Genomic DNA, 27,623 nt, shown 5'->3' with positions numbered 1-27,623 from the left:
CAGCAGCTGTTCACCTGCCGCCACTGCCACCACCGTTCGGGGATGGCGCCAAGGCCTCCTCGGCGGCTTTAGTATACCCATCACCGGTATTTCTTCATGAAAAGGGACACCGTCTACGCGTCCTTCGCCACGGATTGTGCCGTGAGCACAGGTCGACAAGTGAACCCTGCGGCACAAGCCACCTGTCCGTACCCTCGTGGATCATCGGCAGCGTGGTTCTCTCATCGTAAAAACGCTGTTCACGCTTCCTCGATCATGGAGCCGACAGCCCTCCTGCAGCCGGGAGCACCTGTGCCGCCATTCGGGGACGGCGTCCAGGCCTTCTCGATGGCTCCTGGGCAGGCTTGCCCCGGCCCCACCACGACAGTACATGGCCTGTCGTTGACCGGGAATGCCGTTCACGCTTCCCACTGCGACAACGTCCTGCTCAGTGCTTCATCGGCACCTCAGCCGCTCAGGGGTGCTGTTCAAGCTCCCTCGGCCGAGGGTACCACAGCAGTGAGTACGCTGATCGGGGAACACGTCCCCACTGGCTCCGCATGTGGGCCGCCCGAGAGTGCCACCGAGCTTTCGCGCACCATTGCGCGACTCCGCCTCGAGGTCGGCGCCCTGACAGCGTCGAGTTCTGCGATATTCCCTGCTGCCTTGCCGGGACTTCACATTATCGATGAGGCGTTGGCCGCGGCCGCCTCGCAAGACCATTCAACAACTTCCCCCGAGAGCCGCAGCAAGCTCCAGTATACTCTCGCGGCTCTTTCACACCAACTTGGCTGTGTGGCGTCGCTATTTTCTGGAGCTTCGCCTGCCGTGACACCACCACCGGCTGCCTCCGAGCTACCCGAGTTTCGCGGCTTCCAGGACGATGCCGTCGATTGGGTGGCTACCATCAATGCTCTCGGAGCTCGCAAGGGATGGAGCGACAATCAGAAGTGGTGCGTGGCCTTAGACCGCCTTCAAAATCCTGCTGCTGCGTGGCACAGGTACGAAGGCGTGCGGCAGCAGTCCTGGGCGGACTGGAGCGCCAAGCTCATTGCTGCGTTTGGAAGAATTGAGTCTGACCTCACTGCTACCTCTCATTCTACCCTCGCCACTACCGAGCAAGGGGCTATTGAGAAGCACAACGACGAGGCAGCTGCACCCTCTGCCAACCTGCCCTACCTCGGAGATCAACCTCACGAGGCGCCGCGCCCCCCTACAGCTGTGCCGCGTGCCCCCTCCCCGGACAGCTTCCCAGAGTACCCTGCGGCAATCATCGAGACAAGCTGGACGGTGTACTCCTCCGGGCAGATCTCTGACTCCGCGTCGACACCTGACACACAATTACCCTTGACCCAACTTAGGACCGCCTATAAAGCACAGAAGCCAGTGAGCCAGCCTCCAAGCTGGTCAGCCCCAAATGGCCTGGATCCATTGACCTGCTGCGTGACGACGGCGGCTCTTTCACAACCAGCCGGAGACCAAGCACACGTCACAACGGCCAGTTTGACCCATAGTAAGGAGCCGCACCATCCCCTGCCACCTTTGCCGTCATTGGCCGAGTGCGTGGACGCTCGTAACTTGCCAAATGCCGTCTCCCCTAACGAGCCACAAGTGCCTACTCCACCTGAGGAGGATGCCATCGAAGTCATTCCGGTGCAGTTCACGGTTGCTCCGGATGGCGAGGCAACTGGCCATGTCGACATGAACGCACGTGACGGATTGGCAAAAACCTCCACTTCGACCAGCAGTGCATCAGCGAAGACGCTAGAGCACGACTTGCGTCGCAAGTCTACGCGCAAAGTCTACACAGCGATGTCGCTGATATCTATCGATATAGCCCATCGTACCTTCCCTCGCTCTGAACAACGCAGGCGTCCCCGCTCAGTGTGGGCCGCAGTACTGCATACTGGTGTCCCTGCAATGTCATCCAAGCAGCGAAGGGGTAGTCATCGCGATGGTCCGCCACCAATGCGATCACTCCGCACCAGCCAGTATCACCTGCTGGGTTTACATTCTCCAGGTGACTACATTAACTTGCCGCGCGGACGCGACCTGCAACGACCACCTCGACACAGCCAGGGTCGTCCACCAGAGTACAGGACAGTTCCACAGGACAGCTCGAGGCGTGCACATGACAGACTACCACGGCACTCCCAGTGCCGCCCTCCAGAGAAAATTGCCCTTTGCGCGCTAGCAGTCATGGCCGAGTGTAATGACGAAAACCGAAACTGGAACTCTCTCTGGCACAGACTCGCATGCTAGGAGGAAGAGGACGAAGACGAAGCAGAATAAGAACAGCCGGCCTGCAGCAAAGGCGTTGTGTCTTATTTCTCGTCGTTACAATATATATATATATATATATATATATATATATATATATATATATATATATATATATATATCAACGGGCCAGTTAGTCTTCGTGAAGGTATGGGATATGGCACAACAGGAGCGTTGTCAACAAGGATAAATATATTTATTTCCCAACAGGGGATGAGTTATACTCATCCCCTGATAAAGGGAGGACCCCTCCCGAAACTGTTGGGAAACAAATATATTTATCCTTCTTGACAACGCTCCCTTTGCGCCATATCCCATACCTATATATATATATATATATATATATATATATATATATATATATATATATATATATATATATATATATATTGTGGTAAAGCATTTGAACAGTGGGTCGTCCTCTTCAGCGCCTTCTAGTGGGTCGCCCTTTTCTCAAGAAGAAGAGCAGCTCAGCTCGCGCAGAGAGTCGATCCCCGCATTGACTGTCGCTGTCGTTAATCATCGCTGAGTGTCCGCCAATTAACCGCTTAACAATTTGGTGGAGAGTGCTGAGAGTGCTCTGCCCTTCAAACACCTTCGGTCCGCATTCGATGCCCTTGGAACTTCGATCCCGTACCGTGCCTCCAACCATGCACCAAGACGCCGCCCAGCAAACACTTCCTCCTACGCCGCCCCCACCGATTTCTGCAACTGTTCCCCTAAATTACACCGAAACCGTCGCGAGGCCCCAGGCCTTTGGAGAAACGGTCTCGCCTACATACGTCGGCGTCACCCACGTGCCCCGAGTGCCGCCTACCATGCACTCATATCAGCAGCCGGCTCGCCAATCGCGTTCTGCGACATGGATGCGACCCGCAAACCAATGGCGCACTGCTGACAATCGCCCCATCTGCTTTGCTTGTGGTTGCGTCGGTCATGTAGCACGCTATTGCAATCGTGTGCAGCAACCGCAGGTCGCCTACAACTTTCCCAGCCAGTCAAGCCGCTCTTATGACCAACCGCCGCCTATGTCACCGTCGTCCCGCCCCGTTCCGTCTACCCGCCGTTCACCATCTCCACGACGTCGCTCACTGTCGCCAATGCGGCCACGTCCACTCGAAGGCGACCAGGAAAACTAGTCGTCGCAGTCCACGAGGCAAGGGCTGCGACGCTGTCGAACTGCGGAAGCCCTCAGGAAAGCCCGTCGAACGTGATAGACGTGCTTGTGGATGGCGTTCGTGCATATGCCCTTGTTGATACTGGAGCCGCCGTATCCGTGATGGACGAAAAACTTAGCCGATTACTGCGCAAAGTGACCACGCCGCTTTGTGGGCTCTCCCTCCGTACAGCCAGCGCCCAAAGTATTCAACCTACGGCGATGTGCACAGCCCGCCTTATGATTCAGGACGTGATGTATGCGGTCGAATTCATCATAATTTCTTCATGCTCTCACGACGTCATCCTAGGATGGGATTTTCTCTCCCGCCACGACGCCATCATTCATTGCGCACCAGCAGAAATAGAACTCACGCCATTCTCTTCTTTGACGCCGGCCGACAGTCCATCTGCTGCAAGCAAGTTACTCGTCAGAGACGACACTCAAGTGCCTGCAAACTCGTCCGTTGCGGTGTCGCTATACTGCGCAAGCCTTTCTGACACCTCTGCACTCCTCTCGCCATCTCATCGTGTCTTCATAAAAAAAGCTTGCTGGTTCCTTTCGCGACCGTGCAACTCACTCACGGCAGCACCACTATTTTTGTTGTGAACTCATCTCCGTACAGCGTTACGTTGGTGCGAGGGGAATGTCTCGGCAGCGTGGAACCCATCGAAGACGCGCAAGTTATGGATCAACCCGATGACATGCACTGCTCAAGTTCCTGTACGCTTGGTGCTGTTTCGAAATCTGCTTCATCATCCGATGATATATTCGGTCCCTGCATACCCGACGACCTTACGCAGGGCCAGCGTTCCCAGCTTTTGGGCCTGTTGGAAGAATTCCGCTCTTCTTTCGATGTCGCTCAACCTTCTCTCGGCCGCACATCCACCGTTACGCATCGCATCGACACAGGCGCACAGCCACCGCTGCGGCAACGTCCATATCGCGTATCTCCCACAGAACGCCGTGTAATCAACGAGCAAGTCGACGACATGCTTCGCCGCGATGTTATTCGCCCCTCTAGCAGCCCCTGGGCATCTCCTGTTGTTCTCGTCACGAAGAAGGACGGTTCTGTGCGGTTCTGTGTGGACTACCGACGCCTCAACAAGATCACTCGTAAGGACGTGTATCCACTACCGCGGGTAGATGACGCGATTGACAGCCTGCAAGGAGCAGAATTCTTTTCATCCCTCGATTTGCGCTCAGGGTACTGGCAAGTACCTATGGCTGAGGACGCTCGACCGAAGACCGCTTTTGTCACTCCCGACGGCTTGTACGAGTTCAACGTTATGCCGTTTGGGCTGTGCAATGCGCCCGCCACCTTTGAGCGCATGATGGATACAGTTCTGCGTGACCTAAAATGGCACATGTGCCTGTGCTATCTCGATGACGTCGTCGTTTTCGCTCCTGATTTCTCGACGCATCTTCAACGCCTTCGGCATGTTTTAACGCGTCTGAGCAACGCCAGTCTGCAACTGAACCTAAAGAAGTGCCAATTTGCAGCTCGGCAGCTGACAATACTCGGCTACGTCGTGTCCAAGGACGGAATTCTCCCTGATCCAGCCAAGCTTCGGGCCGTGGCCGAGTTCCCCAAGCCGACATCCGTGAAGGAACTGCGCAGTTTCGTAGGGCTGTGTTCCTACTTTCGGCGCTTCATTCGAAACTTCGCGACTATCATATCGCTGCTGACGAAGCTTCTCGGAAGTAACGGGCCTCTCCATTCGTGGTCATCACAGTGCGACGACGCTTTCAGAACACTTCGTCGTTTGTTGACGTCGCCTCCCATACTCCGCCACTACGACCCTACGGCCCCTACAGAGGTACACACGGACGCCAGTGGTGTCGGCCTCGGCGCTGTCCTTGCGCAGCGCAAACCAGGGTTCCCGGAATATGTCGTGGCGTACGCGAGCCGTACGCTTACTAAAGCCGAGACGAATTACACAGTCACCGAGAAGGAATGTTTGGCAATCGTCTGGGCCCTTGCAAAGTTCCGACCTTATTTGTATGGTCGCCCATTTGATGTCGTCACCGACCACCACGCACTATGCTGGTTGTCGTCATTGAAAGATCCCTCAGGCCGTCTCGCCCGGTGGGCACTTCGCCTGCAAGACTATGACATCCGCGTGCTATACCGCAAAGGAAGGCAACATGCTGACGCCGACGCCCTGTCGCGCTCTCCCTTGCCTGACGACAATGCCAACAACTCAGTGTCTCACCTTGCCATTTCTTCGATTAGCATTCATGCCATTGCTACTGAACAGCGCAAGGATCAATGGATTGCCTCACTGATAGACTTGCTGACTGATCCATCCACTCCATCCACTCGCGCGTTGCGTCGTCAAGCCCACCATTTCGCGGTTCGCGACGACCTCCTCCACCGACGCAATTACAACGGTGACGGCCGCCAGTGGCTACTAGTCATACCTCGCAGTCTGCGCTCTGACATATGCGAATTCTTTCATTCTGATCCGCAATGTGCGCACTCCGGGGTATCAAAGACTTACCACCGCATTCGCCAACGGTACTTTTGGCGCGGCATGTACCGCTACGTGCAGAAATTCGTTCGCTCCTGCATAGAATGTCAGCGCCGCAAAACTTCAACGCAACTGTCACCGGTAGGTCTGCAACCTCTACCTTGCCCTGCCAGGCCGTTTGGGCGCGTTGGCATCGATTTGTATGGGCCACTTCCACTAACGTCAGCTGGTAACCGCTGGGCCATTGTTGCTGTGGACCACCTCACGCGATACGCCGAAACTGCCGCTCTCCCCGCGGCTACAGCGAGCGATGTGGCCTCCTTCCTGCTCCAACGATTCATGCTGCGACACGGTCCACCTCAGGAACTGCTCAGTGATCGAGGCCGCGTCTTCCTGTCTGAAGTCGTCAAAGCCATTCTCAAAGAGTGTAACGTTGTTCACCGCAAAACTGCTGCTTACCACCCGCAGACGAATGGCCTCACGGAACGCTTCAACCGTACGCTCGGCGACATGCTTTCCAAGTACGTCGCTGCCGATCACACAAATTGGGATGACATTCTACCCTTCGTCACCTACGCATATAACACCGCCCCTCAAAGCACTACTGGCTTTTCACCTTTCTTTTTATTATATGGAAGGCACCCGTCGCACACCATCGACACTATACTTCCGTACAAGCCAGATCCGTCCGAGTGGGCGCCTATTTCTGCTACAGCCAAGCTTGCTGAAGAGTGTCGAGAGCTTGCAAGGACATTTACAGCGCATGATCAAGAGCGGCAAAAAGTCATTCGCGCTGACGCCAGCACTACTGCGCCCACGTTCCTCCCTGGAGCGCTCGTGTGGCTCTCGATCCCTACTACTGAAACTGGCCTATCTTCAAAACTATTGCCCAAGTACGAAGGCCCCTACCGTGTCGTCAAATGCACTTCCCCAGTCAACTACTTGATTGAACCCATCGAACCATCTTCGGACATGCGTCGTCGAGGACGCGACATTGTTAACGTGGAGCGCCTGAAGGCCTACCATGACCCGCTAATTGTAACCACCTGTTAGGTCGCCAGGCGGCTCCCTTTTCGTACCCGGGGTAGTTGTGGTAAAGCCTTTGAACAGTGGGTCGTCCTCTTCAGCGCCTTCTAGTGGGTCGCCCTTTTCTCAAGAAGAAGAGCAGCTTGCGCAGAGAGTCGATCCCCGCATTGACTGTCGCTGTCGTTAATCATCGCTGAGTGTCCGCCATTTAACCGCTTAACAATATATATATATATATATATATATATATATATATGACGCTATGAAGAATGGGCGACGTGGCCTGGCGCATACCCCATGTTTATTCCATCTCACTTCTTCCTTCTCTGCTTCTACAAACCATCACTTCATACGTCACACGATTCCCCCTCCCCCCGAAAGAATGAGCACGTTACAATCAACAAAACAACAAAAAGCATAAAGTGAAGAATGTCAAAATGCATGGTAGTTCGATTTCATAAGGGAGTTTCTTATCTCGCACAAAAGCTTCACAGCAGAGGGCAGCTGTCCGGTCAAATCTAGGGTAGCTCTGGTGGACGAGGCTGGGTGGTGCGCCCAGGATAGCATAAGCATGTTTTGAGCGTGAAATCAGATGGAAACACTGCCGGTATTCTTGCGATGAATGAGCGTGGTGTGATGGCCTTGAAGCATTGGCTGGATGACTTGCGCAGGTGTCGTGCTATTTGTCTTGATTGGAACCCATGCGTCGCCACCCGTTCGCGTGCTTGTTGACCGAGGCTGGTGCGGTGATTTCTGCGTCCTTGCGGAATACAGGGTATGGTTTGGCGCCTTTCTCGACGTTGTATGTCGTGTTGCCTGAGTCTTGATCTGGACTGGAGAAAGCTTACTCGACGTTCCTTGGGAAAATATCCTGGATTCGATGCTTTCTTTGTTTCGAGCGAGAAATCTTGAATATGTCGTCGGTTTGGTTGACACGTTTGTAAACGGCTTTCCATAAACCGCGTGTGTTCTTCCAAAGATGATTCCATTCGTCGTCGTCCTTGTTCGTATAGCCCTTGGAATCTCTATTGTTCTTGGACTTGCTGGCATTGATGATGTTGCTGAGAAAAGACCTGAGGTGGCAGCCCTTTTTCACCATGACACTGACTTTCTTGGCAATTGAATGTGGTGTCGAGTGGGCAGGTAGTAGTCTCTAGGCTGTCGTGCTGCATTTCGGGTAATGAAGGTAATGCTTCAGAGTTGACAGATACATCATCAGGGGCTTCTTCGCTGTTCGCTGCGAGTGGTTCTTGCTCCTGAATCTGGATGGTAGGTTCAGGGCTTGGCTGAGTATTCTCCGAGCTCCGCAGCTCTATTTCGACCATTGTGAACGTGCTGGATGTGAGGTGGGCGTTGTGAGCGACGAAAGAGCCAAGTGGCGGAAAACCAGGAGGTAGCCCAATTGTGCTAGATGGAAAATAAGCTGATCCAATGTGTGAAGACTGATTTTCACTCTTTGAGTCGTCATGGCGTTGTTTGGCATTTTCCTCATGTGTCAGCTGGATTACCATGAACAAGGCGTCCTTATGACACGAATAGTGACCGTTAGGAGCTTTTGAAGAGCTGCGTCGTAGAAAACCAGGTGGTGGACCATGTATGCGAGACGACGCATGAAAGGCATCAGTAGGGTGAGCGACGTCTCGTGTCGTATGTTGAAGCGATGACTTCGGAAATGCTGACTTTCGCGCAGAAGGGATGCGTGCTTGACGGTTAGGTTTTTCCGAATATACGCATGGCCTTCTGTAAGTAAACGCATGTGCCACTTCGTCTTGAGGCACTTGTCGATTCGCGCTGGTTTTTCGAATGCCTGAGGACTGCTTAGGAAATTGACGATAGTGTGTAGTTGTCTCTAGATTGTTGGCAATGAGTAAGTCTTGGTCACAGTCATTAAAACGGGTAATCATCTCCTCTTTGATTTTTTGCCGTGACTCGTCGTTCTCGAATATGTGAATTAGGTAAAATTTGAATGCCTCACCGGTGACGTAGTCGCTGAAGTTCGTAATCATCTCCCGTTCCGACCAAGATACAGCGGTAGCGTGGAGCTCGTACAGGTAGAACCAGTCCTGCACGGGTCCATCGTCCGCTGCTCCGGTGTATTTAGGAATGGGAAGGTCATCTGATGCTGCTGTCATGGTGCTTGGTGGTCTTGGTGGTCCGCGTTCTTCTGTGGTCCGCGTTCGGTCACTGCGTCTCGCTGAGGTCTTCGATGATGATGGCCGGGCGATGAAGTGGTTGCGAGGTCTTCATCCTGTCGACTTGTATGACGCTATGAAAAATGGGCGACGTGGCCTGGCGCATACCCCATGTTTATTCCATCTCACTGCTTCCTTCTCTGCTTCTACATATATATATATATATATATATATATATATATATATATATATATATATATAGAAAGGTGAAGGGGAGAGGGGGGAGAGAGATGGGGGGGAGTGGAGGGAAAAGTGGAAGGGGGCACCCGAGGGGCGTTCACCATATATTATTTTTCTCTTTTTTTCTTTTTTTCTTTCCTTTCCTTTCCTTTTCTTTTTTTTTCTTTTCTTTTTTTCCCTCTTACCTTGCCCTCTGATTTGAGATTGTATAAAGCTGAGCACCGACAAACTGTATCTTTATTCCTGATGAAGGCCAGACTCTAGGCCGAAACGTCAAAATAAACCACGTTGTGACCACTCACGGAGGATCTACTAGACTATATATATATATATATATATATATATATATATATATATATATATATATATATATATATATATATATATATATATATATATATATATATATATATATATATGAATATGTATGTGTGTGTGTGTGTGTGTGTTGCAACGGGTATGAGCCGAGAAAGGAGAAGAGGAGGAAGACATAAGCTGGTGCAGCAACGGACACCATTTGTACCCAACTATCAACCTCGCCCAGCTAATAAACACCCTTCGACTTTAACCGTAACAGTTTTGTGGTGGAGATGCTGGGTAATCGCCCAAGACGACAAAGCCACTGCCGCTAGGTCCTCGCTGAAGTCGACGCCTCGTGCGTCTGCCCCCGACACTACTAGAACTCGCCATGTCGAACAACGGAGACATCTTCAACTCCTCCGGCGCGGACACCCGGTGCCTGGATGCTTCAGTTGGAGCCGCGCCCTTTCTCAGGGAAACCCGGCGAGGACGTGGAAGAATGGCTGACACACTAAAAACATGTGAGCAAGTACAATGGCTTGATGCTACGGCTCAGCTAGAGTATGTTGCTATCTTCCTGACAGACACCGCTCTTGTGTGGTTCGAGAACCACAAAGAGTCGCTAACAACCTGGGATCATTTCGCTATCCAACTCACGGAGTGCTTCGGGGATTCCACTGCGAAAAGAAAGCAAGCCAAGCAGACATTACTTCAGTGTGCTCAAGTGTCAGGTGAGACTTGTACCACGTACATTGAGACGATCCTGAAGTGGTGCAAGACGACGAATCCTCGCATGTCCGAAGAGGACAAAGTTGGGCATATTCTGAAAGGTATTGCCGAAGACGTACTTGATTGGCAAGGAGAGTCTTAATTCGGTAGCTGACATTATCAATCATTGCCGCACATTTGAGACCTTGAAGCTACACGGTATCACGCAAAGTTCTGCAGGTTGGCGAATTTTGCGACGGTTGCAGGCATTGAGAACAGCTACAGTATCCATTGGGACCTTGAGACCACTGTGAGGCAAATTGACTGTGAGGAACTTGAGCGACACAGCAAATCAATGAACGCCGTAATGGCCGAACAGTTCGGTTGCGTTTTTAATCAACCTCACGAAGCTGCACCCGTAGTTTCTTCGCTGTCGGCCATGCCAGGCGTTGCAGACAGTCGAACCGATCCCCTACAGCAGCACCACTATACGTTTCCTGACGACGTGACGCATGACCAACGCGCTTATCGGGGTACGATCACAAATTGGCATTTGGAATATCGTATCTACTACTCGCAGTGCCCGAGGGCGGCTTATCCTGAAGTCTACAACGTCGGTAGCCCTTCAGCTGTTTGCTACAGCTTCGGTGCTATAGGACACATCTCTCGTGTTTGTCGCCGTTGCCGCCAGACGAGGTATGGCTCATCACCGACTTGGCCTAACTTTGAAGGCGTCAACGATGATCATTGGCTGGCAGAACATCGCGCAACAAACGCTACAGGCTCGCCACCTAGGAATTCCTTCTGGCATTCCAACAGGAGGAATGGCGGAAGAAATCGTGACTCACCAGCATCAGGCTGCAACCTGACGCCACCAACCAGTCGCTTACGCCGTTCGCCATCACCGCGGCGACGTTCTACACCACCGCCTCCATCGGTAAACTAGCCGGCGTGGCCGATGGAGGTAAGGTCGCCGGCCGGTCTCCGTCTCTGCAAACTGCTCCTCTTCCTATTATGATGTCCCAAAACAAAGTGTGTGTGTTAATTGATAGTGTGCCTGCAACTGCGTTAGTGGGTACTGGTGCTACGGTTTCCGTCATAAGTGCCACATTCAAGGAAAGGCTTGGTCGGAAGGTTATGTTCTCGTGGAATGGTGGTGTGACGTTTCGTGGTGTCAGCGAAGAGTGCCTTGTTCCTCTAGGTATTTGTGTTGCAAGTGTTTTGTTTGGTGCTGAATATCTCGTCACGGAATTTTCAGTATTACCGTGGTGCACTCATGATGTAATTCTCGGGATCTACTTTCTTCAGGATTCGTGTGCTTCCGTTAATCGTGGCACAGGTGAAATTATGGTGAATAACGCACTTTTGTCTACGCTTGCTCAGACATCTTTACCGGGGAAAAACTGTTTCGTCGTGTCGAATGATTCTCTTTTAGCACCATGGTCTTTATCACGTGTTCCTGTTAATCTTGCTGTTGTCGACCTTTCATTGTTTGACGTGCAAATTCAACCACTTGCGACGGGTTGCGTGAAGAAAAATGTACTTGTGCCTCGTTCTCTCGTGACAGTTGTGAACGGCGCCTCAAGCTTATGGGCTTTCAATTGTTCTTCAGTGCCTGCTGTTCTCCCGCTTGATATGCAGCTTGCCGAGTTCGACAAAATCACATACGGCACTATCTCCGTTTTAAGCGAAGAGCATCAGTCTAAAACAAGTGACCCCCAGAGAAGCAGTTTTGAAGAACAGATGTTAAGAATGATCAGCAAGTTGCTATCCTCACATGAATTCCACGCTCTTGCACGAGTCCTTATGGCACATCTTTCGGTGTTCAATTTCACACAAGGTGACATGGAGACTTCACTACTGCGTTCTCGTGCTCATCACAGAATTGACACCGGATCTGCACACCCCGTTCGTCAAAAACCTTACCGCGTGTCGTCGACAGAGAGGGCAGTGATAGCTGAACAGGTCACCGATATGTTGCGGAAAGGTGTTGTCCAAGATTTATCTAGTCCGTGGGCAGCGCCTGTGATCTTAGTAAGGAAGAAGGATGGGTCATGGTGCTTTTGTGTTGACTACAGAAAATAAGCTTAATACGGTCACCAAAAAAGATGTGTATCCGCTTCCTAGAATTGATGACGTCATTGATTGCCTGCATTCCGCTGCCTACTTTTCGTTACTGGATTTGCGATCAGGGTATTGGCAAATACCAATGGACCCAAACGACAAAGAGAAAACGGTCTTTGTGAAACCTGACGGTCTTTATGAATTTAATGCTGTGCCGTTCGGTCTTTTGTAATGCACCGACAACATTCGAATTATTCATGGACACAATACTTCGAGGACTTAAATGGGAAATTTGTTTGTGCTACCTAGATGATGTGCTGATTTTTGGCAACACACTGAACGAGCATAACAGACGTCTCAGTCTTGTTTTGGATTGGCCGGCTTGATCCTAAACTTTAAGAAATGTCGTTTTGGCGAAACGGAGACGTTAGTACTTTTACATCTCGTTGACAAAAATGAAGTAAGGTCAGACCCACGAAAAATCTATGCCGTCATCTTTTTCGAACCACCAAAATCAGTGCGGGAATTTGGGAGCGTCTTGGGTCTATGCTCATATTTTCGTCTTTCGTTCCGAGGTTCGCCGACATGGTGCATCCCCTAACATGTCTTTTTCAAAGGGGCATTCCTTTCAACTGGACTTCAGCTTGCGACGAAGCGTTTTGCCAGCTAAAGTTTCTACTAACGTCGGGGTCCATACTACGTCAATTCAATGCGTCCTTGCCTACGGAAGTGCATGCTGATGCCAGTGGCATCGGCATCGATGCTGTACTTGTGCAGGGTCATCAAGGAGCTGAGCACGTAGTGGTTTATGCCAGTTGCTCTTTCAACAAAGGTAAACGCAACTACAGTCGAGCCCGCTTATAACGAACCTGAGCGTGACGCGGCATCCGTTCGCTGTATCCCGAAGTTCGTAGTAAATGAAACACAGCTTTTAAAGAAAGTTGCGAGTGAAAACACAAACTTTTTATGCCCCAAAAAGTCCGTGATACACGTGTTTCGAATAGCAGAAGCGATAAGGGCGGTCTCGAGTTCATTTAAAACGGCAGGGTGCTCGTTCGCCGAGGCCCGTGGCGTAAGCTGCATGAGGCACTGGAGTTTCGTCGTTCTCGCAATTTGATTCCTCCAAATCGCTCTCGCCACCTACTTCATTCACCATGCCCCAACCCGTGCGTGGTTCCGCAGTGTCGGCATCATAATTGGCCGTAATTACACCATCGCAACAGATGTCCCACCCGCTCTCCCAGGTCGGAGTCGACGACGCGCTGCCACAAATCGCCGCCGCAGTTCGGAAGCTTCAGGCTCGGCATCCGGTCTGACGTCGACGAAGTCGGCCTCGCGAAAACTGTTTTGCGCGCATGTAGCCGTCACCACCGCCGACGAAATATTCACCATCTCCACAGCTGAATACCGGGACGCCCGAAGTGGCAAGTTGGCTGCTAGATGGTCAACAGCTATGAGCAAGCCCTCGGCAACGTGGCACCTAACGCGCGGATTACGCTCAAGCCAAGTGGTCACACTTTAAAGTTTTGTTGAGCGGTACAAAAAAGCGTGGTAGTCCTCCCGTCGGCCATCATGACCACACACGCACACCAAGAGCGAGCAAGACGCGCAGACGCGACACACCTGCCAGAATGCGTGGAACAGGTCTGGGCCCGTTTCCAGTCAGAAAACAAAACTAATTTGAGCCAGCGTGATGGGCGTCGCGGAGTGGTGGAGACGGGCAAAGAGCTTGTGATCAAGAGTGGTGAGCAGACTTGCGATAAAAGGGTAAGGAGGGTCGATAAAGACAGGGGAGGATGCGGCAGGAGGGCGACGTTGAAAACCAAAACACACGGGAAGAAGGCAGGTTGGGTAGCTTGCTTGAAAGATCCGCGAAACTCGCACGTAGAAAAACTTGAAAAGAGTGCATGGCCGCCTGAATCGGTGCGCGCGGCGGTGTTAGAAAAATCAGCGGCCGTAGTAAAAAAATTGTTTCGTTGCGCCGGCGGGTTTGCATTGCCTCACGAACTTCGATATTTCGCAATTCGTTCCGGGCAAATTAACAGCCGTTTTCGCGCTTCCGCTCACGCGCAGAAGGCATGCTGAGTTGAGTGCAAAGTGAGCGAGAATAAGTCCTAAACACGAAACGAATCGCAAATTATCAGAGTCGGTGGGGAAGCGTACGCGCGTGCACTAGACGCAGACTATGAGATACTGTCGGTGGCCGACGATGTGTGCAAATGGTCTGGTCGCTCCAGGTCGGCGACGCCGACAGTACCAGCGATCAAAAACAGGGTAGATGGCCGACCGTTCTTCGAAAGATTGGTGGCAGTGTGAAAACACGGGCCTCGTCTGTCGATGCGGGGTGCTCAGAAAAGCAGGGGGACAAAGGACGGAGGGGTGCGTAACAAAAAGCGATCGGGGAGAGTGGCAACTAGAGGGTCGCGGAGGCAGGGTCGGCGTTTACCAATAAGAATGTATGGGCACCTCGCCGATGCCTGATCGATGGTCGAAATTGGTTTCCCGGGAAGTCGGCGGACCGCTGACTTCATTCGCTGTAACCGATCAGCGTCGCTCGGAGACGTTGGTTGAAAGTGAGATTTTGTGCCATTGAACCAATCTATATTTTCACGGTAACGCGGATATTGTATGTTTTAAGCGAAAGTTCGTTTTAAGTGGGGCCGTTATATGTGGGCTTGACTGTATACCATAACAGAACAAGAATGCTTGGCAGCTGTTTTTGCAGTACACGAATTTCGACCTGATATTTATGGACTATCATTCATAGATTGTTCGCTATCGTTACCTACCATCACGCTTTATGCTGGATGGTGAATCTTCGTGACCCGGCTGGTCGACTGGTGCGTTGGGCTCTTCGACTTCAGGAGTACGACTTCGTCCTCTCGTTCAAATCTGGACGCCGCCACGCAGATGCCGACTGTCTCTCCGGCCTTCCCCTGAAGACGACTGAATGTGAAGAAGACAGTTTTGACGACTGTTTTGCCTCCATTTCTTCTACATTCTCAGACTCATGGACTTTCAAGAAAAAAAAACAAGAGGCTGACATTAGCTTGGAGCCATTACTTGTCGCGGCATCGCGTCCTCGAGGCACTGGCCGCTTTTGTGTCCGTCACGGCCTTCTGTACAAGACAAATTATTCGGCTAAAGGCGCACGCTTGCTTCTAGTCGTACCATAAGGTCTACAATTTGACATACTGAAGGCCATGCACGACGATGTGACAGCTTGTCATCTGGGGTTAATCAGAACTTTGAATAGGACACAAGAGCGTTTTTACTGGCTCAGAATGCGGGACACAGTCAAGCACTATGTCACAAGTTGCGAACAATGCCAACGCTACAAGTGGCTTACAACTTCTCCGCCAGATCTTTTTCATTCGCTGCCATCTCCTCACCTACCATTTGATCAAGTTAGTATCAATCTTTTGGGCCCATTTCCACACTCGTCTAACAACAGTCAATAGTATGCGTCGACCATCTGATTCGTTATGCAGAAACTGCGGTGATACCATCCTCGACAGCGGCGTACATGACCATGTTTTTGCTTAGATTCATCATTTTTTTGGCATGGCCCTCTCAGAGTTATCATTAATGATCGTGGTCGTCAGTTCATTGCGGACGCCGTCGAACTGGTTTGTCTCTGCAATTCACAGTTCCACCATTCATCCCCTTATCACCCTCAGACGAATGAGCTCGTAGAACGTACGAACAGAACTCTGACTAACATGTTGACCATGTACGTATCATCTGACCACAAGGACTGGGATGGCGTTCTCCCCTTCCTTACCTATGCTTATAACACGTCCAAACATGAGACAACCAATTACAGTCCTTTTTACCTTCTTTACGCACGTTCGCTGTTAAGCTGCATCGATACTATTCTACCATTTGACTTCCATAGCGACTACTCTGTCTCCAAGACACTCTGCCTAGCCGAAGAAGCCCGGCGTGTTGCTCGTCTTCGTACTGTGGCTTCGCAACACCGATCGAAGGAAAGCTATGACAGCCACCATCAGTCTGTAGCATACTGCAAAGGAGACTTTGTGAGGTTCTGGACGCCACAACGTAAACGAGGCCTATGCGAGAAGTTTTTACCCCAGTACAGTATCCCATTCGTCATTCTTGATCGCTTGAGCGATTTCACATACGTGGTAGCATGACTGACATCAGCTGGTCGTCGGGCAAACCGGACTCAGCTGGTACATGTCGCTCGCCTTAAACGGTTTTGCCCTAAACATTCAGAGTGATTCATACTCTCCCACCAGCTTCGTCTGGGAGCCGGGAAATGCAACGGGTATGAGCCGAGAGAGGAGAAGAGGAAGACGTGAAGTGGTGCAGACACCTATGCCATTATTACATGACCATGAACCTTGCCCCTGCTAATAAAAGTCCTTCGACTTTAATCGTAACAATATATATATATATATATATATATATATATATATATATATATATATAGTGAGCGCTGACTATGTACTTCATCTTCATCTGTATGACCAAACCATTGTAGTGATCAATCATCATCGTATGTCACGCGGGCTAGCTCTCTGGCTCGTGCGTCTGGATTAAAAAAGGATAACCTGGTTGCTGCCGTACCGAACGTGGTCTCATATGTGGTGGAGCGTGCTTTGGTTCCCACGTCCTCCTGCTCTACCCGTCACCCCTGGAGCTCCGGTCTGGTCGACGGTTGTGCCCTCAAGCAACAGCGATGGCAGAACCCAACCCGCCCGCTGCTGCAACCGCTCCTTCTCAGCCACATAGGCTTCACTACACCGTGAGTACCTCTCATCGAGACCCTCCGGTATTTTCCGGCCTTCGCAATGAAGACGTCGAAGAATGGCTCGACAGTTATTTAGTGGCTCGACAGTTGGCTCGACAGTTGTTTAGTGCGTTTCTCCCGTGGTTATGCAAGCATCAAGGCCTGCAACACGACGCCAGAACCACTTCTTTTGCCTGAGGGGACCACTGTTGCCAGCATTACCGGAAAAGCACCGCTTTGTGTCGTCACTGGTTCATCTGCTTCGTCATTCTCAAAGTGTATGCCGGCGGAAGATGCATTTCCTGCTCTCAAGGCCACTTTGTGTGAACATCTCAATCCAACGCAAACTGATGCCTTGCTAGCGTTATTAATGAAGCACAAAACTTGCTTTGACGTTTGTTCCGAAGGTCTGGGTCAAACAACAGTGACCGCCCATCGTATCGACACCGACGGATCCCGTGTGATTCGCCGCCGCCCTTACCGTGTGTCGGCTTCTGAGCACAAGCTTATAGAAGAACAAGTCAACGACATGCTCGCGCGCAACGTCGTCAGGCCTTCGACAAGCGCATGATCTTCTCCTGTCGTACTAGTGAAAAAAAAAGGATGGCTCGGTACGTTTTTGCATTGACTACAGATCACTCAACAAAATCACTCGTAAGGACGTCTACCCAATGCCTCGCATTGACGACGCTCTTGATACTTTACAAGGTGCCGAGTACTTTTCAAGTCTCGACTTGCGCTCCGGTTATTGGCAGATTCCAAAGCACGAGTCTGATAAAGAGAAGACTGCGTTTGCTACGCCAGATGGTCTCTTTGAATTCAATGTGATGCCTTTTGACCTGTGCAATGCCCCAGCCACATTCAAACGGATGATAGACACGGTACTGCGGGGATTAAAATGGAAGACCTGCCTTTGCTACCTGGACGACATTGTCATCTTTTCGTCCAGCTTCTCACAGCACCTGGAATGGCTAGACGAAGTCCTCACGTGTTTAGCTAAGGCCGGTCTCCAGCTCAACACTAAGAAGTGTCGGTTTGTCAGTCACAGCATCAAGGTATTAGATCACGTCGTCAGTAAACATGGCGTTGAGCCCGATCCCGACAAGGTTGCCGCAGTACTGCACTTTCCTACACCAACCACACAGAAAGACCTCCGCAGCTTCCTTGGCTTAGCGTCGTATTTCCGCCGCTTTGTACGTGATTTCGCTACTATTGCGGCTCCTCTGCACAAACTTCTGACCACGAGCGCACCCTTTGTCTAGTCGGATGACTGCGAAGCCGCTTTTCACACCCTCAAGCAATGCCTCACATCACGGCCAGTGCTTCGCCATTTCGACCCTGCAGCACCTACTCTGCTACACACTGACGCAAGTGGACTTGGCATCGGTGCTGTCCTTCTTCAGAGGAACCATGCTTCCGAAGAACAAGTCGTGGCCTACGCGAGCCGTACTCTGTCACCTGCTGAGCGAAACTACAGCATCACTGAGCAAGAATGTCTCGCCATCGTGTGGTCCGTACAAAAGTTTCGCCCTTATTTATACGGCCGGCATTTCACAATAGTGACTGACCATCATGCTCTGTGTTGGTTATCGTCTCTCAAAAATTTGTCGGGACGCCTTGCCCGTTGGGTACTACGGTTGCAAGAGTATGACTACAGCGTCACATATAGGTCGGGTCGAAAGCACCAAGATGCCGACGCTTTGTCACGTTGCCCGCTCTCGCAAAGCGCCGAAGTATCACCTTCCATCTGTTCATCACCGCCCACTAAAGTGACCAAACAGACGGCTGCTGCTTCGAAACAGTTAGTTGCCTCGGCGGACCTTCTTTCGTCCACAGATCTCGCTTCGCTCCAACATGCCGATACCTACTGCCGCACAATCATCGATCGGCTCACTGGCTTATCGCGTGGTCCAAACAGCCGCCTAAGACGACAACTTGCCCGTTTCAAGCTTCAAGAGGGAACATTATGTCGGCAAATTTACCATCCTCTGGGTAACCAATGGGTTCCCGTCATTCGTCGCTCACTTAGTCTGGAAGTTTTACAAGCGTTTCATGACGATGCGACAGCTGGCCACTTGGGGTTCCACAAGACCTACGACCGCCTCAAGACTCGCTGCTTTTGGCCTGGCCTCTCCACTTCTGTTGCCAAGTACGTCGCTTCCTGCGCGTCATGCCAGCACCGAAAACGTACCACGTCTCTTCCCGCGGGGCCATTGCAACCACTGCCGTGCCCGTCCACTCCCTTTGAATTTGTCGGCATAGACTTATACGGACCTCTTCCGCTTACGCCAGCTGGTCACCGTTGGATTGTTACTGCCGTAGACCACCTTACTCGCTACGTGGAGACGGCAGATCTTTCATCTGGTGCTACCTCTGAAGTAGCCGATTTTTTTCTTCGCGCCATTATTTTACGACATGGCGCACCGCGTGTGCTCCTTAGTGACCGTGGCAAGACATTTCTTTCACATGTCCTTGCTGAAGTCTTACAGGCCTCTAACACCATCCACAAGACCACATCAGCGTATCACCTAGAAACTAATGGTCTGACTGAGCGTTTTCACCGAACTTTGTCCGACATGATCTCTATGTACGTGCAACCGGATCACAAAAACTGGGACACAATACTTACTTTCGTCACGTTCGCATATAACACTGCCATACAGCGTACGACGAATTTCAGCCCTTTTTTTCTCGTGTATGGCCGTGTACCGACTTTTGTTCTGGACACCATCTTTTTGTCCACATCTTCCAATCCATCTTCATCTCTCCCGGAAGAGTTCGCCGCTCGCGTCGCCCGCTGCCGTGAAATCGCCCGCGCCAACACTGCTACCATTCAGGACAAGAGAAAAATCAACATTGATGCGAAGCGTCGAGTTGTTGTGTTCCGCCCAGGCGACGAAGTCCTTTTGTGGACACCTGTTCGTGTACCTGGGCTCTGCGAAAAATTCCTTCACCGATATCTCGGTCCATACACCGTCCTGGAACGAACATCTGAAGTCAACTATCGCGTTGCTCCTGTCAATGCGGCTCCTAATCACCGTCGCCGCCACACCGAGATCGCCCACGTCTCTCGACTGAAACGATATATTCGGCGTCCCAACCCTTTCTAACTTGCTGCCCTGTTTCGCGAAGGGGGGAAAATAGTGTGAGCGCTGACTACGTACTTTATCTTCATATGTATGACCAAACCATTGCGGTGATCATCATCGTATGTCACGCGGGCTGGCGCTCTGGCTCGTGCGTCTGGATTAAAAAGATAACCTGGTTGCTGCCGTACCGGACGTGGTCTCGTAAGTAACTATTCGACGTGGTCATGGCGGTGACAAAGCCGGCGTTCATCGCAGTCGCTGCACCTGAGGTTCCGAGCACATGGTTGTGCCGTGGGCCACCAGATTGCGGCTGTGGTGGACACGCTTGATGACCCGGACGTGATGACTGAGCTAATGCGCAAGATTGCAGTCAACCACGCGGCTAAACCGGGCTTGACACCCGAACACTTCGAGCACTTACTGCACGTGATCCTGGTGACCATGCAGACGAGCCAGAGCGCCAGCCCGCGTGACATACGATGATGATCACTGCAATGGTTTGGTCATACATATGAAGATGAAGTACGTAGTCAGCGCTCACAATATATATATATGTATATATATATATATATATATATATATATATATATATATATATATATATATATATATATATATATATATAATGAGATTTAACAGACAATATTGCCAACGAAAGTACAAAGGAAGATATTAGACCGAATTGTAATGTGAACATGAAGAAAGATAAGTAGGTGAAAAGATAACTTGCCATGGGCAGGATCCGAACCTGCGACCTTCTAATGGCGCGTTCGATGCTCTACCACTGAGCTACCATGGCAGCTATCCCACCAGTCACTTTATTGGGTTTATAAGTGAATTTAAACGGGGGAGTGTCAGTCAGCATCACCAGTAGCCATGGCGGCGAGTGTGGCACACTCTTTTGAGCCTGTTTGGCGTCACGTAGCACGTGAACTTATTACGAGCGGGCAGCTGACCAATAATCTCTCGTATACAACCTAAAGGCACTAAGTCTGCCAGTACAAGACCCTCGACCATGAATTAAGAAAAGAAGTGTATACTTAAGGGCTCGTTTTTTTGTGTTTTTACACATTGTTAATGAGATTTAACAGACTATAATGCCAACGAAAGTACAGAGGAAGATATTTAAAAAAAATCCAAAAAAGATTTTACACGCGTCTTGGCAGAGGTGAGACGTCATCAAGTATATATAGCTCAAGGTTTTCGTGACATAGTGCCGGATAGAAAGGATGCTGGTTAGAGTTACGCGGAGTCCTTCGGCAGTTGATTCACTCAGGTACCCGCCCTCCTTAGGTACAGCTATTTCCCAAGTTGCTAACAACCCGTTGATAACAAGTATGTAGCTACGGACGATTAATCTTTCATCAAAATCAGCTTCGCGTGCAACGTACTTATTTTCCAGTGGTTTCTTAGCGCGAGGAATCGCACGCTCCCAGGCCTTGTGCCGTTCATCGTAGGCTGGAGCAGAGAAGAGAGACGCTTTCTTCTCTTGTTTGCGGGCCGATACATCTCCTGCATTGCATCCAGGTGCAAAGCAGTATCTTTGCTGTTTACCCATTATTGTGGCATGATCACATTGGCACGTATTGATCCTGAACAATTCCGAATAGGCAAAGCGCAGACTCTGCAATTTGCGAGCACACGAGCAAAAGACCAAAAGTGCCGCGCGAGTGCTCTTGACCGATCATGGTGGCGACTTGCGCGCCCCTCCACGGCGAAGTGAAATACCAGCACGCCTCTCTTCAAGGTGCGGCCGGGACAATGCTGACACCTCTCCTACAAGCCACCATAGCGGTGGTTTCTGGTAATGCGAACGCGTGTTTTAGACTTCATCAACATATTTTCAGGTTCTGAAAATGCACTAAAATAATAAAGATTGAGTTTACTGTATAGCCGCAGACGATCCGAAGCTGAAGGTCAGTTGCTTAGTTCATAGTACAGTGTACTAAATGTATTGGGTAGTGGCCGGAGCGGCGGCCTAGGTGCGACGCGTCCTGCATAGAAGGTCGCCAGATGGCGCGCAAGCTCGTTTCCCGAGCTGACATAAACAACTGACATAAACAACTACCGTCCTATATCAGTGACATCAGTGGTGTACAGGCTGGCGATGCAGATTATAAAGGAAAGACTGCAGGCATGGATAGAAGATGAGGGGGTGCTGGGGGAACTGCAGAATGGGTTTCGGAAACACAGGAGGTTTGAAGACAATCTGTTCTCACTGACGCAGTGTATCGAAATAGCAGAAAAGGAACACAGGCGCCTGTGGCTAGCATTCTTGGATATCAAGGGAGCGTACGATAGCGTGGTTCAAGAGGAATTGTGGGGAATACTGGACACACTAGGCGTGGAACATGTAGTCACTAATCTTTTAAAGGGTATCTATAAAGGTAACAGGGTAGTTATAAAGTGGGAAAAACAGGTATCCAAGTCTGCAGAGGTAAAACGGGGGCTTAGGCAGGGGTGCCCCCTGCCAACCTTATTATTCATGATGTACCTACAAGGATTAGAGGCAAAATTAAAGGGAAGTGGGCTGGGCTTCAACCTCTCTTTAGTCAAATAAGGAAAACTTATTGATAAGGCACTACCAGCATTAATGTACGCAGATGATATAGTGCTAATGGCCAACAACAAAGAAGATTTGCAGAGATTGATGGACATCTGCGGTAATGAGGGAGATAGGTTAAATTTTAGATTCAGTAAGGAAAAATCAGCAGTCATGATTTTCAGTGACAACGAAGGTAGTGAGCTTAGGATACAGGACGTCACGCTAGAGATAACAGATAAATACAAATATCTGGGCGTATGGATAAGCAATGGGACCGAGTACCTGAGGGAACGCGAAATATACGTGACGACTAAAGGTAACAGGAATGCAGCAGTGATGAAAAATAGGGCACTGTGGAATTACAATAGGTATGATGTTGTGAGAGGAATATGGAAAAGGGTCATGGTTCCTGGGCTGACGTTCGGCAATGCGGTCTTGTGCATGAGATCAGAAGTTCAAGCAAGATTAGAAATTAAGCAACGTGGAATAGGTAGGCTTGCTTTAGGAGCTCACGGGAATACACCAAATCAGGGAGTACAAGGTGATATGGAATGGACATCATTTGAGGGCAGGGAAGCTAGCAGCAAGATAAAATTTGAGAAGCGATTGAGAGAAATGAAGGAGGAGCGTTGGGCTAGGAAGGTTTTCAGCTACTTGTACATGAACAATGTGGATACAAAATGGAGGAAGCGAACCAGGAAGTTGACTGGTAAATACTTAGAAAACAGCAGGTGGGCAAACCAAAAAGAACTATCGGTTAAGAATAAAGTGAAGGAAACGGAGACTGACATGTGGAAAATGGGCATGATTAAGAAGTCCGCACTAGAGATCTATCGAACTTTTAAGCAGGAAATTGCCAAGGAAAGGATCTATGATAATACTCGGGGTAGTTTTCTACTGTTTGAGGCAAGGACGGGAGTACTGCGAACCAAGACATATCGGGCCAAATACGAAGGGGTAGACACAGTATGCAGTGCCTGTGGAGAGGAAGAAGAAACTGCTGAACACTTGATAATGTTCTGTAAAGGGCTTCACCCTATAGTTCAGGATGATGGCGCAGAATTTTTCAAAGCACTGGGGTTTAGGGACCGGAAGGGCAAAATAGACTTTAAGCAAGTAGACTTAACTAGACGGAGGTTATCTGATTGGTGGCGAAAGTTAAAGCACGAGTGAAAATTAAACTCTTCACTGCTAAGTACGAATCCTCAAACTCACTTTTTAAGGAAAAAATAAATAAATATAGTTTTGAGTTCATTAAGTATTACGGCTTGGTGGCGCTAGCCACCGCCCGATCTAAAGGGTACAGCCATATCCATCCATCCATCCATCCATCGAGCAGCGGCTGGTCGCTCCCCTCTTTCGTGGCTTCACCTTTGCCGCCTATACGTTGGGAGTTTCCACTCCAGCATTTTTTTTAAATCCTCGTTTACACACAAACGCGTTGTATGAAGTGCGCGTGAACGGAACGATCGTGCGAGCGGTGGAACGCAGAATGCATCTCTCGCTCCTCTTGAAACTTAACTGACCGGAGTGTTTGCCGTCGTTTCGGAGCAAAGTGGAGTCCGTTTCGGCGAGACGTGCTCATGAAAAACGCGAAATGTATGTAGTTTCTTGCAGCGTCTCGGGGAGCTACATCTGAGCGAGGCTGAGCGTAAGTGACGCTCAGCTGAAAGTGTGTAATAGCTCATTCCTTCTCCTCCCGGCTGGCTGCCATGTGGTTTTAGAATGTCATGTTGATTTTTTCTCGTGCGAAATATGTCGCTTAAGAGGCATCAGGATCGGGCATGTTGGTACATCATGATTAAGAGTGTGTAGCAGCGCAAAACGACAGGAGGAGACAGAAGAGAAGAATCAGAGCGCTGACGTGTCCTCTCTTCTGTCCGCTCCTGTCATTTGCGCTGCCACGCACTCTTAATCAAATATTTCAGCAAGGTGTTATGTAAGCAACCCTAAGATGTGTAACACGCGATGATAGTACATGGCGCTACATACAGCAATATCTGATCGGGATGCATGCACTTCGTGCTGCTGCAGCAGTACGCATCGAAATTTCGCTTTGCGTTTATAAGCTTTATTTAGCTGTACTGGTCAACAGGAAACATAGAAACTATTTTTCTGCTGAATGAATGCATGCAATAAACTTGCATATCAGAAGCACGAGACTCCTGCAGACCCTTTTATTTAGGTCACATTATCAATTGCAGGGGGTGGCATATTCACAAAACATACTGCAGGTGAAGAGTTCCACGGAAGAGAGCACGCAATACCATTATACATACTTATGTACAGCGGCTCATCTTCAGGTATCTTGAGGTCTCCCGTCTGTTACTCTTCGAACGGTATAAGGACTTCACAAAAAAGTGCAGCCGAGTGGTGATATAAAAAGCTATAACCCTCACGATCAACGGCTCTGCATGGCTGGCACATCCAATCCGCTCTTGACGGTTTCTCTTAACAAGAGCAATGACATCCATCACATTCTCATGATCCAGCTCCTGTGTACTTAATGTTGCTGTTAATAGGTTTTCTAACCTTCGAATAAACCTGAAAAGCCATTTAGTTGGGTACAGTAGGCCACAGTTGTCTCGCAGCCGGGTGTACTTAGCAGCAGCAAGACAATTAACATCATTCTTCTTTGTGATAAGCAATTTGTGGCATTACTAGGGTAATTTTTCTTCCATAAAAAAATTAACAGCACAATGTCACAGAACAAGCTAAGTGCTTACCTTCTTTGCTTACTGTTCCTGAGCAAGATCTGCTGAGAACAATGCCGCATGCAATGTCTACGGAGTGTTTGAGGTGGCATGTGATATCCGTGCTGTAGTTGTCAAACTATGCTTGGTCCATGGAACCCTTGCAAAGAAAAACACTATCAGAGTATCTAAAAGTCTCTGCCGCGTCCTTCCTTTCTTTTCGGCGAAAGTATAGGCGGGCGGTAACTGTGTCGGCGCATTCCGTTGCAAACATCAGCACTCTTTCGTGAAGAAGAGCAAGTGGTTCTTTTTATACTTGTCGTGGCGAACAGAGCACCATCAAAGTCCAGAGCCTCAAGTCGCGCCCACCCGTTCGGGACACTCACGGCGTTCACAATTGTATGCAGATCATGCCGGGGCACCATCCCATCCAGACTGTCGTCGCCATTCGCACCCACACCTGGGGATGACGTATCACGAGCATCGCGTCTAGACAAGTGCAGCTTCTTCGTGCATGTAGCTGGGCTCGTAGCAACGCGTTTTCTCTCTGGTCTTCACTGACGCGTCTCCTTTGAGAGGTAGGCTGGCAAATCGGGCAGAAGAGTAGGGACCGCGTCGTTGGTCTGCGCCGGCTTACCTCGAGGAATCTTTACTTCCTGACTGTTGACGACGGGCACATAGTCGCGCAAAATAAAATGCTCCTCAAAGTGCCTCTCGCACACAGCTGAGGTCTCGGAAAGTGTCTTGTCCTTGCGGTGAAGATTTCTGTCCCATTGATTCCACCGTTCATTGTCCTTCGGCACGCCAAAAAGAGACAACGAGCGTCCATTTGCTTCTCGAAAACCAGGATACCCGCTCTTGCACCCGGGTGCATAGCGATGCATATACGTTTTTTTCTTCTTTCTTTCCAATACTCTCAAAGCGTCATTATCACAGCGTCGAACACAGAAAGAGTCACAGCTTCACTTGAAAAAAAAAACACGCTCACCCGTCGCAACAACACGCGATAAAGTAAGGCGGCAAGCGCTTGAAGCCATCATAATCTCCTCGGGAAAAGCCCACCCACGCCCCTAGTGGGAGTTTTTGCTCTTGGCTTCACGCTGCCTACGGCCGCCGCCCTCCGCTCCGGCCACTATCTAATACTTCTAGTACACTGTAGTTCATTGTTTCCTTCGCGTAGCTGCTGGATGCATCTGCAGAACGATGCCTTTTCAGATTCCAATGCTTATCCATTTGTTCGCGCTTGGCCAGTGTGGTAACTAATCAGAGTGGCTGTTCGCCTGCATTATCAACAAAATCTGTTAGCCGTGATTGATGGATGATAAGTAAGGCATAAAATAAAGGCAAAAGTCACCGCTCCACAATACCATGCTGCCATCTCGGCGTTTTGATAGCGGACAGCTGCTGGTGTTAACGTGTTGATTCTACTGTTTGGACCGTTCATGAAAGCGGTTGTAGTCATTGTTTCAGTGCGATTTTCACCATGGCCGCGCTATTCATGGGTGAGAATCGTGTCCTGACGCTGCTGGGATAGAATAAAAGACAGCGGACACTTTTTGAATTTGGAGAATAAACATTTCTTTTGTGACAAATACGGGCTCTGAAAACGACGAAGAAGACGTTTGTTGTGGTGGACGCTCGTGCTGCTGCACCTGCACCTGCTGCTGAAACCGCTGGTTACTCTCTCGGTGCTGTTAGGCCCAATAAACCGTTGCTCCATCCCAGCGTGCGTCTAACAGTATTCTTACATTTGGTGGAGAGTGCTGGTTTTCTCAAACAGGAACTCCGTTCCCGGACTCTACCTCAGCCTCTCGCCTTGCCAACGCCTGACAACATGACCCAGCCCCCGGCAGTGATAATCCCATCTGTCACCTGTTCCGGAATGCCACGACAGTGAGATCCAGTGATTTTCAACGCGACCGACGACCAATACACCGAAGACAGGCTGTCGCAGTGTCACGGACGGCCATTTTTGGCGACCCCGCGTCACGGCAATTAACGGGCGCCGTACTCTCCCACTGACCGTGGGAACGGCAGACGCATGAAAGAGAGCCGAGAAGTGCAGAATGGGGTGCTCTTCTTCGAACGTCGCCGCCGACGTTGGATCCTTTTGTAACTGCAGCGGCGTCTGCAGGGTCGTGGAAGGCCGCGATGTACCCCGATCAAGGATTAGACTACGGC

General features: G+C 50.2%; 1 protein-coding gene and 1 non-coding gene across 5 annotated transcripts in view; one reads left to right on the top strand and one right to left on the bottom strand.

Annotated features, from left to right (window-relative positions):
• Nucleotides 1–27,623, top strand: part of LOC119163924 (aldehyde dehydrogenase 1A1) — a 638,180-nt gene that overhangs the window by 500,852 nt on the left and 109,705 nt on the right. The window lies entirely within an intron of this gene.
• Nucleotides 20,932–21,003, bottom strand: TRNAA-CGC (transfer RNA alanine (anticodon CGC)). The gene has a single exon. It is a non-coding gene; the product is annotated as a tRNA-Ala (tRNA).

The sequence above is a fragment of the Rhipicephalus microplus genome, chromosome 8, assembly GCF_043290135.1.
Source record: "Rhipicephalus microplus isolate Deutch F79 chromosome 8, USDA_Rmic, whole genome shotgun sequence".
Lineage (NCBI taxonomy): Eukaryota > Metazoa > Arthropoda > Arachnida > Ixodida > Ixodidae > Rhipicephalus > Rhipicephalus microplus.
Note: the sequence above shows the minus strand (reverse complement) of the source record. Positions and strands in the feature narration are given on the sequence as shown.